We start from the raw sequence: 13,145 nt of genomic DNA, 5'->3' as shown, positions 1-13,145 counted from the left end.
TCTCATTCTTCCCACAAGTCTTAATGAGAACCTGCCTGGTGCCAGGCAGTCTAGAGGTTTGAGATACAATAAGGAACAAAACAGAGAGAAGTCCTTTGTCTTATATAGCTTATAGTCGAGTACACAAAATAAATATGGAATACATCTGTGACATACAACAGTAAGTACTGAGCTGAAAAGTAGAACAGCGTAAGGGTGGGCGTACTGAGAAGAGCATGCTCCCATTTAGATGAGTGTTCAAGGAACATGATTCTAGGGGGTTCTCAGGCCTTGCACTAGTAACAGTTCTTTTCCACTTACATAGTTTAGTGATTTGAACTTTTTACTTAATTTATTCATACCTTGACCTGTACATATAATTTTCTATACATATATAAATGTGCCAAACCATGTCTCACCTTCTTTTTTCCAAGTGTGCTCTGGTTTCCATTCCCACTCTGCTCACCTCCTGCCTCTACCATTTCTCTCTTCTTTTCTCTTCAGCCTTCTCTGTAACCCCCCACCCCCTGCCCATGCTTAACATGTAAGTGACTTAGTAATCTTCTATGTTTTTCCCCATATTCCTGTTTTGTTATTCAGAAAGGGGGTCATCATTAGGCACATTGTCCTACTTGGTTATTTCACTCTGTGAACCTGGTAGAAATTTTTCAAACCACCCCCCCCCTTCTTTGCCCCTTCCTCTCTGGTGGCCAGATGGGATTCTGTGAAGGGCAATTACTTTGCTTTTAGATTTCTGCCTCAAGACAATGACATAGTAAATACTTGTTTATATGTATCTATGTGCAGCTGCTTTTTCTCCTTATGGAAGAGATGTCCAAGGATAGAAGTGCAGGGTTCATTCAAATAGTTGTAATTTTAAAAGAAGCTGTTGGATTGCTTTTTCAGAAAAGCTAGAAGACTTCCTATTGTCACTGGCAGTGTATGAGAGCACTATTTTCGCACTCAATGGATAGCAGTTCTAATAGCTCTTTTAGTTTTTCCATTTTAATCCGTGTAAAGTTATTCTTGTAACTTTTTTGCTCACTTAGATGTAAAGCAAGGACCTAGTAACTTTAAACATGTTTTCATGTCTTGGCCATTTCTCTTCTCACCTCTGTGAATTAACTGCTCATATCATATACTTTGCCTTTTTTACCAACACAATTGTCCTTTTAAATTAGTAAATCTCTTCACACATCAGGGAAGTCAGTGTGTTTTCCTGTTATCTTTTTTTATGATTACTTTTTCCCCAAATCTTGTGTTGGCTGTTGACTTTAAACAGACCAGCCTACCTTGTCCCACACCCTAAGGATGACCACTGTCCTGACTTCTACCATCACTGATTAAATCTCATTAAATGCTGCTGTGTCAGCTGGATATTCGCAGAGGAAAACAGAATACATTTTTGTGAAATTTTGTGAAAGTGGGGTTTGTTTGATATTATGTTTCAGGACTTTTTTTATACCCTTCAATAGGATCTCAATCTTTTTCGTATAGGTCTTCCATATTAAACAAATTCATCAGTATTTTACAGTTTTGGGCCTTATTTTTTGCCACTTACAATTTAAAATTTATATTGTGAGCATAGAAGTATATTCTTGGTTATTGTATATCATGTAGTCTGCAACCTTATTATTAATTAAATAAGTTTTTTATTAGAGTTTTGGATTTTATAAGTATATAATAATCAACAAAAGAATAATTTTACCTTTCACCTTACACAATTTTTTCTTTAGTCACAAGGAGCTCAAAGATCATGTTTAATAACAGGGCAGTAGACAATATTCCTATTTTGGTTTAGATTTTAATTTATCAATTAAAAGTGTGTCATTATTTGGGATTGTTTTTGTTGTTGAGTTTTAATAACATGTCTTTAATATTTTGATCTTTTGCTTAGAGTTTTCTTCATGAGTAGCTCCTGAATTTAATCGAAGACCCTTTTAGCGTCTATTGATATGATCCTTTTTCTCTTTTAATTTATTATTATAGTAGATGATATTAATAGTTATAGTAATATTGAGCCAATTAATAATATACAATATTCTTGTAAAATATTGAGTTATATTTGTAGAATTTTTACACCTATTTGTGAGATTAATCTAGACTTTTCTTTTTTATGTTAGCTTTATAAGACGTGGTGTTACAGTTATATTAATTTCATTAGGTGAATCGGAATCTTTTGGTGATTTTTTTTAAACTTTTTAAGCTTAGGGGTTCATGTGCAGGTTTGTTATATAGGTAACCTTGTGTCACACAGTTTATCGTGCAGATTATTTTGTCCAAACCCAGGTATTAATCCTACTACCGATGAGTTATTTTTCCCAGTCCCCTCCCTGCTCTCAGCCTCCACCCTCTGGTAGGCCCCAGTGTCTGTTGTTGCCTCTGTGTGTCCTTGTGTTCTCATCTTTTAGCTTCCCTTATAAGTGGGAGCTAAAAGATGCAGTATTGAGTTTTCTATTCCTGTGTTATTTTGCTAAAGATAATGGCCTCCAGGTCCATCCATGTTCCTGCAAAGGACATGATCTCATTCTTTTTTTTCGGCTGCATAATATTCCATGGTGTACATGTACCACATTTTCTTTATCCAGTCTACCATTGATGGGCATTTAGGTTGATTCCATGTCTTGGCTTTTGTAAATAGCGCTGCATTGAATGTACATGTATATGTGTCTTTATAAAAGAACAATGTATATTCCTTTGGGTATATACCCAGTAATGAGATTGCTGGGTTGAATGATACTTCTGTTTTTAGGTGTTGAGGAATTGTCACACTGTCTTATTATTTTATGTATTATTGTGAGGTACGTTCCTTCAATGCCTAATTCATTGAGGTATTTTAACATGAAGGGATGTTTAATTTTATTGAAAGCCTTTTCTGCATCAGTCAAGATGATCCTGTGGTTTTTGTTTTTAGTTCTGCTTATGTGATGAATCCCATTTATTGATTTGTGTATGTTGACCCAACCTTGCATCCCAGAAATAAAGCCTGCTTGATCATGGTGGATTAGCTTTTTGATGCATCACTGCTGGGTTTGGTTTGCTAGTATTTTGTTGAGGATTTTTGCATCTATGTTCATCAGTGACATTGGCCTGATGTTTTCTATTTTTGTTGTGTCTCTGCCAGGTTTTGGTGTCAGAATGAATCTGGCTTTATAGAATGAGTTAGAGAGGAGTCCCTCATTTTCAGTTTATTGGAATAGTTTTGGTAAGAATGGTACCAGCTCATCTTTAGAATTCAGCTGTGAATCCATGTGGTGCTGAGCTTTACTGGGTTGGTAGGCTATTTATTATTGATTCAATTTCAGAGCTCTTTATTGGTCTGTTCAGGGATTCAGTTTCTTCCTGGCTCAGTCTTGGGAGGGTTTATATGTCCAGGAATTTATCCATAGCTTCTAGATTTTCTAGTTTATGTGCCTAGAGGTCTTCCTGATATTCTCTGATAGTTATTTGTATTTCTGTGGGGTTGATGGTAATATCTGCTTTATCATTTCTAGTTGTGTTTACTTACGTCTTCTCCTCTATTAATCTAGGTAGCAGTCTATTTTATTAATTAAAAAAAAAAAAAACAAAACTCTTGGACTTATTTTGGTTTAGCAACAGGCAGGGATGGTTTTTCCCATCTCACTCTCCTTCAATTCATCCTGATTTTGGTTAGTTCTTGTCTTCTTCTAATTTTGGGTTTGGTTTGCTCTTGGTTCTCTAGTTCTTTTTTTGTGATGTTGTTAAACTGAGATCTAACTTTTTGATGTGCGCATTTAGTGCTACATATTTACCTGTTAACACTGCCTTACCTGTGTCCCAGAGATTCTGGTACACTGTCTCTTGGTTCTCATTCATTTTAAGTCACTTCTTGATTTCTGCCTTAATTTTATTACTTACCCAAAAGTCATTTGGGAGCAGGTTGTTGAATCTCCATATAATTGTGTGGTTTTGAGCAAATTTCTTAGTCTTGATTTCTAATTTGGCTGTGCTGTGCTCTGAGAGAATGTTTATTATGATTTCAGTTCTTTTGCATTTGCTGAGTACTGCAAATTTACCTCTTCACACTGCCTTACCTGTGTCCCAGAGATTCTGGTACATTGTGTCTTGGTTCTCATTCACTTCAAAGAACTTCTTGATTTCTGCCTTAATGTCATTATTTACTCAAAAGTCATTCGGGAGCAGGTTATTCAATTTCCATGTAATTGTGTGGTTTTGAGCAAATTTCTTAGTCTTGATTTCTAATTTGGCTGTGCTGTGCTCTGAGAGAATGGTTGTTATTATTTCACTTCGTTTGCATTTGCTGAACAGTGTTTTGTGTTCAATTATATAATTGATGTTAGAGTATGTGCCATATGGTGATGAGATGAATACATATTTTATTGCTTTGGGGTGGAGAGTTCTGTAGATGTCTATCAGGTCCATTTGATCCAATGTTGAATTCAAATCATGAATATGTTTGTTAATTTCCTGTCTCAGTGATCTACGTAATTTTGTCAGTGAGGTGTTGAAGTCTCCCACTATTATTGCCTAGGAGTCTCAGTCTCTTTGAAAGTCTCTAAGAATTTGGTTTATTATTATGAGTGCTGCTGTTTGGTTTTTTTATATATTTAGGGTAGTTAGGTCTTCTTGTTGAATTGAACCCTTTACCATTATGTACTGCCCTTCTTTGTCTTTTTTATCTGTGTTGGTTTAAAGTCTGCTCTGTCTGAAATTAAGATTGTAACCCCTGGTTTTTTCTACTTTCCATTTGAATGATAGATTTTTCTTCATTCCTTTATTTTGAGCCTGTGTGTGTCATTGCATGTGAGATAGGTATTTTGAAGACAGCATACCAATGAATCTTGGTTCTTTATCCAGTTCTGTGTCTTTTAATGGGGGCATTTAGTCCATTAACATTCAAAGTTAGTATTGATATGTGTGGATTTGATCCTGCCATCATGGTATTAGCTGGTTATTGGGCAGACTTGTTTGTGTGGTTGCTTGATAGTGTCACTGGTCTGTGTACTTCAGTGTGTTTTTGTAATAGTTGGTAACGGTCTTTCCTTTCCATATTTAGTGCTCCTTTCAGGAGCTCTTGTAAGGCAGGTCTCATGGTAACAAATTTCTTGAGCATTTGCTTGTCTGAAAAGGATCTTATATCTCCTTTCTTTATGAAGCCTAGTTTGGCTGGAATTATAAAATTTTGGGTTGGAATTTCTTCCAGAATGTTGAATGTTGGCCCCCAATCTCTTCTGGCTTGTAGAGTTTCTACTGAGAGGTCTGCTGTTTATCTCATGGGCCTTCCTTTGCAGCTGACCTGGCCCTTCTAGTTTCCTTTAACATTTTTTCTTTCATTTTCACCTTGAAGAATTTCATGATGATGTGTCTTGGGAACGATCTTCTCTTGGGATATCTTACTCTGCTTTTCCTGAATTTGAATGTTGACCTCTCTTGCTAGGTTGGAAGTTTTCGTGGATCATGTCCTGATACATGTTTTCCTAGTTGCTTACACTCTGCCTAGCTCTTTCAAGGACACCAGTGAGACATAGATTTGGGCTCCTTACATAATCCCATATTTCACAGAGGCTTTCTTCATTCCTTTTCATTCTTTTTGCTCTATTCTTTTCTGACTGTCCTATTTTAGAAAGACAGTTTTCAAGCTCTGGAATTCTGTCCTCAGCTTGGTCTATTATACTATTAATACTTTATGGTTGTGTTATGAAATCTTTGTAGTGTGCTTTTCAGCTCCATCAGGTTGATTATGTTCTTTTCTATTCTGGTTATTTTTTCTCTCAGCTCCCATATTGTTTTACTGTGATTCTTAGCTTCCTTGGATTGGATTTCAATGTGCTCCTACATCTCAATGATCTTCATTCGTATCTATATTCTGAAGTGTATTTCTGTCATTTCAGCCATCTCAGCCCAGTTCAGAACCCTTGCTCGCGAGGTGGTGTGGTCATTTAGAGAAAAGAAGGCACTCTAACTTTTTGAGTTGTTAGAGTTCTTGCAGTGGTTCTTTCCATCTTGTGGGCTGATGTTTCTTCAACCTTTGAAGTTGCTGACCTTTGGATTTTGTTTGTTTCTTTGTTTGTTTATCCTATTTGATGACCTTGAGGGTTTGATTGTGGTAAGGTGGACTCAGCTGACTGGCTTCATTTTTGGAATATTTTGGGGGGCCAGTGCCCAGCTCCCAATTCCTGGACTGTGTGCTCTAATTCTAGGAGACTGGTATTGGGCTCCAACTTTGTTCTCTGGCTCCCGGAGGTTAGGAATCCACTGTGCTTGCAGGGTGGTGGGGGTGCTCCCAGACCACTGGTCACTACACTCCAATGGGTGGTGTCAGCCAAAGCATTTCACAGTGTGGTGACATAGGATCCGTCCTTGTTCCCATGTGCCAGCAGCAGTGGCAGCACAGTGGGTCCACGCTCATCAGCCAGGCAGGTTGCTAGTGGGTACTGGGGTTCCTGTCTCCATTCGGGCATTCACTACAGTGGCAGTAGCAGCATGGTTTGGGTGGGGGGTGCCTGCTGGCAACTGTGCAGCATTGGTGCTGGTGGCAGTGATAGCACAGGGTTGGGTTGCTGGCAGGTCCAGGTCTGTGTGTGCACTCTGTGTGCTGTAAGCATGGGTGTTTGCTCAGGGTAGAGGAGAATCTGCTGTTCTCTGTGCCTGCTTTCACTCTTGGGGTAATGTTGACATAAACGTGGGGTGCTGGCAGTGGGCGGCAGGGCTGTATGGCTCTGTGCCTGCCAAGGTTCCAACTGAGGTGGCAGTCAGGCATGGGTGAGTTTGGGGGTTGCGTGCGCACATATACTGGTGAGGCACGGCAGGCAATACCTGCCTGCACACACAGGTGCCAGCAAAACTCTGTTAGGGATTGCTGTGGGCTAAAGGAATTTGCAGTGTGGGGAGGGAGCAGGTGGGCTGGTGTGTGGCATGGGGGCTGCCCCGCTGGAGCCCTCTGCTGGTCAGCCACTGCAGGAGCTATGATGTGGGCCCCCAGGGCACCCAAGACTACCCTGTAAGCCGGCACGTTCAGGCTGGGACCCTAGGAGAAGCCAGAAGCCCAAGGGTGCTCAGGTCAGACTAACCCCCTTCTGATAGGTAAGCTCACCTTGCAGAGTTCAGGTCCAGCAGTTCCCCTAGGGCTAAAGTCTCTTATGGGAGCAAGTCAGGGCTTCCCTGGCCGTGTTCCACTACAGACGCTCCTGCACCAAACCTTCTGGTCTCCACCTCAGCTGGCTGCTATCCCTACCACTTCTCTAAGCAGCTCTCCCTGTGACCTCAAGTGTCCATAGTAGTTGAGGGGCCCCATGCTGGGATTTAAGAGGCCCGTAGTGAGAGCAGGTTGCTCCTTGCCAGTTCCACTCACCCATTCCCCCAGGGTAATTGTGGGCCAGGAATGAGTCTTGGTGCACAGTAGCCTCTTGCAGGGTTCCCAGCTTCCTCCCCTTCAGCCAAGCTTCTGTGTCTTTCCTTCATTCACTCTCAGTGCCTTCCCTCTCTCTGGTGATTTTTAATGGCCTGAAATATTTTAATTCAAATTGGAATTGCATGTTTTTTAAAGATTAGGTAGAATTGATCTATATAACAACATGATGCCTTTTTAAATGGTAGGTGTTTTATCTTTTTAATCACTTCAGTAGTAATAGATCTTTTTTGAGACAGGGTCTTACCCTGTCACCCAGGCTGGAATGCAATGACACGATCATGGCTTACTGCAACCTCTGCCTCCTGGGCTCAAGCAGTTCTCCTGCCTCAGTCTCCCAAGTAGCTGGGAGTACAGGTACACACTATCACACCCGGCTAATTTTTGTATTTTTTTGTAGAGAGGGGGTTTTGCTATGTTGCCCAAGCTGGTCTCAAACTCCTGGGCTCGAGTAATCTGTCCACCCCATTCTCCCAAAGTGCTGAAATGACAGGCGTGAACCACTGTGCCTAATAGTAATAGATCTATCCAGATTTTCCACTTGTGTCAGCTTTGGTAATTTAGCATATTATCCATTTCTCTACATTTTCATTTTGCTGCCATGGAGTTGCCTCTCATAGTTCTCTTAAAATCTTTCCAGTAACTTTGTCTCTATATTCCTGTTTCATGCCTAAGCTCTTTTGATTTGGCTCTTTTTCAGACTTATAAAGGTCTATCTATTCTAATTGTATTTTGAAGGACAAGTTTAGTGATTTATTGCAGCAGTACTATTCATTTTCATTGATTTCAGTATTTTTCTTCATTAATTATGTTTTTGTAGTATCTTCATTATTTTTGTCCTTTTATTGTGCTCTTCCCTTTAAGTGCATCTTTAAAATGTATTCTTGTTTACATTGGAGGCCATTTTCTTCTTGCACAACTTTGAATATGTCTTACCTTTCTAGGTATGTGGCATTCTTCTTTTCATTGTATTTCTGTATACTCATTTGAAATTTTATCTTTGGCCAGGCACAGTGGCTCACGCCTGTAATCCCAGCACTTTGGGAGGCCGAGGCAGGCGTATCACTTGAGGTCAGAAGTCTGAGACCAGCCTGGCCAACATGGTGAAACCCCGTGTCTACTAAAAATACAAAAATTAGCCAGGCGTGGTGGCGCCTATAGTCCCAGCTACTTCAGGACACTGAGGCAGGAGAATCTCTTGAACGCGGGAGGCAAAGGCTGCAGTGAGCGGAGATTGCACTCACTGCTTCTCTCCAGGCCAGATGACAGAGTGAGACTCAATCTCAAAAAAAACAACAAAAATTTTATTTTTATTTCTCTTTTTCATTACAGCATTGTTTAGAAGAATATTAATTAAGTTTCAAGAGCCCTGGGGTTTTATCTCATTTTTATTTCTATGAGCATATTATGAGCCAAAAATTTCATATTGGCTTATGAGCAGGTAATACGATTTTTAAATGTTAACTGTTTCACATTTGCTAAGATCTTCTTTATGGCCAAGCGTATGATTTTTGTAAATGTTCCTTGAAAATATATGTATGTTTTCCATTTGAGTTTATAAGGACCTCTGTGCCTACGAAATAAGAGATATTAGTTACATAAAGTAGAAGAAAGCAAGATTGGAGCAATCAGGATAGAGCCCCCAGAAGATTCCATACACTGCACTTCTCACATTTCTGCCTGCCACGCTCCACCTCCTCCTTGTTTTTTTCTGCCTCCCATGGGTGAACTTCGTGTTCCTGAATGAGACCAACCCTCTGCTAGGTAATGGCTTCTATCCCATCTTACCTGTTCATGGTAATTCTTCAGTTCTGCCCACTCTTTCCTGTAGCAGCAGACATTTCTGTCAGCATAGAAAAATGTATAGTTTCTCTTGTCCTAAAATGCCCTCTTTTAGCCCTGTGTCCCTCTCTCTCCCTGGTTTCCTGTCGTTTATTGCAAAACTTCTTGACAGATTATCTAACTGCATTGCCTACAATTCTTCCCACTATCTCTTCAACCTGCTTCAACCAGACCTTTCCTGCCTACTGTCATTATTCCACCATCGTCCACCCCCCAATGCCTTGCCAAGGATAACAGTGATCCCCTGTAGATAAACCCACTGGGTACTTCTGAGTCTTTATCTACTTTACTTGACTTCTCAGCGCTGTCCAGCAGCAGCATGATGCAAGCCTCATAGGTAATTTAAAATTTTCTGGTAACCACATTTAAAAAGGTAAAAAGACAGGTGAAATTAATTTTAATATATTTTATTTGATACAGTATATCCAATATATCATCATTTCAAGATACAATCAGTATAAGAATTCCCAAGACTTTATCTTATTTTTATTATTCCAAGTTTTTGAAATCTGGCATGCATTGTACCCTGCCAGCTTATCTCAGCCTGGAGGAGCCACATACCACTGGGTACTCCATAGCTATATGTGGCTTCCTGCCACCAATTGAACAGCACATCCTCAAGTGCCCTTTCCCTCTCTTTTTGCCCTTGTAATGACCATTTACATGCCTATCTTGAGTGTTACCTTAGTCATTTTGCATATATGTTGTGTGCAGCCTGCCTTGTGCTAAGTGGTAGGCTAGATTCTGGTGGTGCAGTATTGTACCTTTATGTAATATACCTGGTCTTAAGCTTGTGTTGCCCAAGTCTTATTCTGTTTTTTGCAGTGAAACTTTTTCTGAGGCTCTATTTCCTCCCTTCTCTCCTTCCCAGTAAATTAGATATTTTTATACAGTACCGTGTATTGCTTTATTATAGTCCTTATCACAGTTGTAATGGTTTACTTGTGCAATATTTGTTTCAAGTCTGGATTCATGTTATCATTGTTTGCTGCCGTATTTCTGATACTTGGAACACAGTCGCGCACCTAATAACTTCTCATACTTCATTCACTTACATGCCAGGCATGGCCTTGCTTCCTTGTAATCTGGTGGTGGACAAGGTGGACATGATACTCTCATCCTCATGGGGCTTTCCTTCTAGTTATAAAGTAGGATATAAGAAAGAAAATAAGCAATATAAATAATGTGATTGTGCTAAAGGGCTATAGTAGGGTGGTATGAGAGAGAGTATCTGAGTGTTTGATTTAGACTAGGTGGGCACTGCCAGCCCCTGTTAACCCTGTTCTCTTTATAACATGTTTTAAATTATCTTTTGCTATCCTGAAATTAAAATTACAGAGCATGTTATTCCCCTACTCAAATAATTTTTTAAAATCTCTTGTCAGGCCGGGCGCGGTGGCTCAAGCCTGTAATCCCAGCACTTTGGGAGGCCGAGACGGGTGGATCACGAGGTCAGGAGATCGAGACCATCCTGGCTAACACGGTGAAACCCCGTCTCTACTAAAAAAAAATACAAAAAAAATCTAGCCGGCGAAGTGGCGGGCGCCTGTAGTCCCAGCTACTCGGGAGGCTGAGGCAGGAGAATGGCGTGAACCGGGAGGCGGAGCTTGCAGTGAGCTGAGATCCAGCCACTGCACTCCAGCCGGGAGACAGAGCGAGACTCCGTCTCAAAAAAAAAATAAATAAATAAATAAAATAAAATAAAATCTCTTGTCAGTATCTAAAAGTTCAGCACAATACATTGGAAGGCACTATAGTCAGATGCACCCACTTAGTAATGACTTTTAATTTGAGGGAGGACAATCAGAAGTCACTCCATACAAGTGGGACAGGAAAGTGATAGGGAAAATTTATGTGGCTGACCTTGGGGAATAATGCCAGAGTGAGGCAGAAAAACAATTTTAAAAAATGTAATTTCCATAATCTAGATGTCTTACTGTGCCTTCGAATTTTTTCTTAAATTATGAGAAAGCAATAACAAGGACTAATTGAGATAGTATTCCTCATTTCATGTGTCACCACCAACATAATGATGTTCAGCTCTCAGTCTGTTGGAAGGAGCCTCTGACATTTTCTGTTACATACGTGCATGCAGTAGCTACAGATGCCAACTGATACAGGTGCATTGTGTCACTGACCAAAATAACTATAGCAAGTCTTACCCTTGGTGGTGTCGTTCTCCAGAACGGTGAGCGACTCTTAATAAAACTTCAAAAACAGCATAATACAGGATTCCCTTGCGTTACACATAAGTTGCATTCCTGGAAAATTCAATGTAGAGCGTACTTTGTGGTTTTAAACAGACTTTGTTTCTAGAGTCAAATTTTGCACTGACATAAATACACAAATACACACCAGGACATTTGAAAGCCATTGAGGATACAGGAAAATTTTTTATTGTGCAGGAATTACCCATGCTTCACGTGACATCTAGCAGCCTTGGTTATCTTTCATATTCCTTATTATTTGACCAACTAAAAACAGCCTACCCCTGAAATGGTTCTACCCCAACGAAACTAGAGCACATATCATCAAGACAAGATCATAACAGTAAATTAGGTCAGAGAGGCAGGCAGAGGTCAAATCATGTAGACAGTTTGCTGATAGAAGTCATGCTGTGTAAATCGTGTAAGTTATGATGCTTTGTATTGTACCTTTTTAAGCAGGGGAGTGATATGATCTGGCTTCCAGGTAGGGAGATTATATTGTAGCATGGATGAAGGGAAACCAGTTAGGAAAAATGGCAGGACTCTAAGCAGTATATCATATGGTGGCCTGGACCATAGTGACAACTGTGAAGATGGGAAATAAACACATGGATTCTGGATGTTTGGAGCTGAAGTTGCCAGGGACTTGTGGAGAGATTGGATAATGGGGAAAGGGAGAAGAATCAGTGAGAATGCCTTTATTTTTGTTTTTATTTTTTGGCTCAGGAATCTGGTTGAATATGATCCTTTTTTTTTTTTTTTTTCTTTTTTTTTGAGACACAATTTTGCTTTGTCCAGGCTGGAGCGTAGTGGCATGATCTCGGCTCACTGCAGTCTCCAACTCTCTGGTTCAGGTGTTTCTCCTGCCTCAGCCTGCCGAGTAGCTGTGATTACAGGTGCATGCCACCACACCCAGCTAATTTTTGTATTTTTAGTAGAGACGGGGTTTCACCATGTTGTCCAGGATAGTCTCAATCTCCTGACCTCATGATCCGCTCACCTCAGCCTACCAAAATGCTGGGATTACAGGTGTGAGCCACCGTGCCCGGCCAAATGTGACGCTTTTTATTGAAGTCAGGAAGCCTGGAGGAAGAACATGTTTTGAGAGAGTACCCTTTTGACTATGTTGTTAGTAATCTCTCGCAGACACCCATGTGGTAATATGACATAGGGATTTGGATGCATGAGTCTGAGTTCCAGGGAGATGTCAGGGCTGGAGATGGTACTTAATGCGCCAGGACTGTATGGTATTCATTTGCCATGGCACAACTAGGGGGAATAACAGGGCCCACCCAGCACAGAGCCGTGCAGCCCTTTCACATTTATAGATGGAGTAGGAGAGAAGCCAATAAAAAGAACTGGGAAAGAGAGACCAATGAGGTGGAAGAAACCCCAAAAGGGCAGGATGTCCCAGAGGATAAGCAGGAAGAATATGCAGAGGGACTGTGGGACATGCTGTGGAGAAGCCTAGGCCCAGAGAATGGAGGGCTGCCTGTGGCCTCCTGGGGGGAAGGCAGGAGCCCCGCAAAACATATGTCCCTACAAACAGCGCAGGAAGATGCTTTGCTGGGAAGGGCAGCTCAGTGTGAATCTCTTTTTGAACTATTCCAGTTCAGTTCTAGTGGCATCGTCTGTTCTCCATAGAATGGGAAGGGGCATTAGCTGTCAGAGTGGCCTTAACCAAGCAAATTGTTTTGAAGAAATGTATAGGAATCTTTACATGCAAA

The 13,145-nt window shown here is 40.6% G+C and overlaps 1 protein-coding gene across 37 annotated transcripts in view; it reads left to right on the top strand.

Annotated features, from left to right (window-relative positions):
• Positions 1-13,145, top strand: part of PTK2 (protein tyrosine kinase 2) — a 366,245-nt gene that overhangs the window by 192,076 nt on the left and 161,024 nt on the right. The window lies entirely within an intron of this gene.

This window comes from Trachypithecus francoisi, unplaced genomic scaffold (assembly GCF_009764315.1).
Source record: "Trachypithecus francoisi isolate TF-2019V2 unplaced genomic scaffold, Tfra_2.0 Lachesis_group7, whole genome shotgun sequence".
NCBI classification, from domain to species: Eukaryota; Metazoa; Chordata; class Mammalia; order Primates; family Cercopithecidae; genus Trachypithecus; species Trachypithecus francoisi.
Note: the sequence above shows the minus strand (reverse complement) of the source record. Positions and strands in the feature narration are given on the sequence as shown.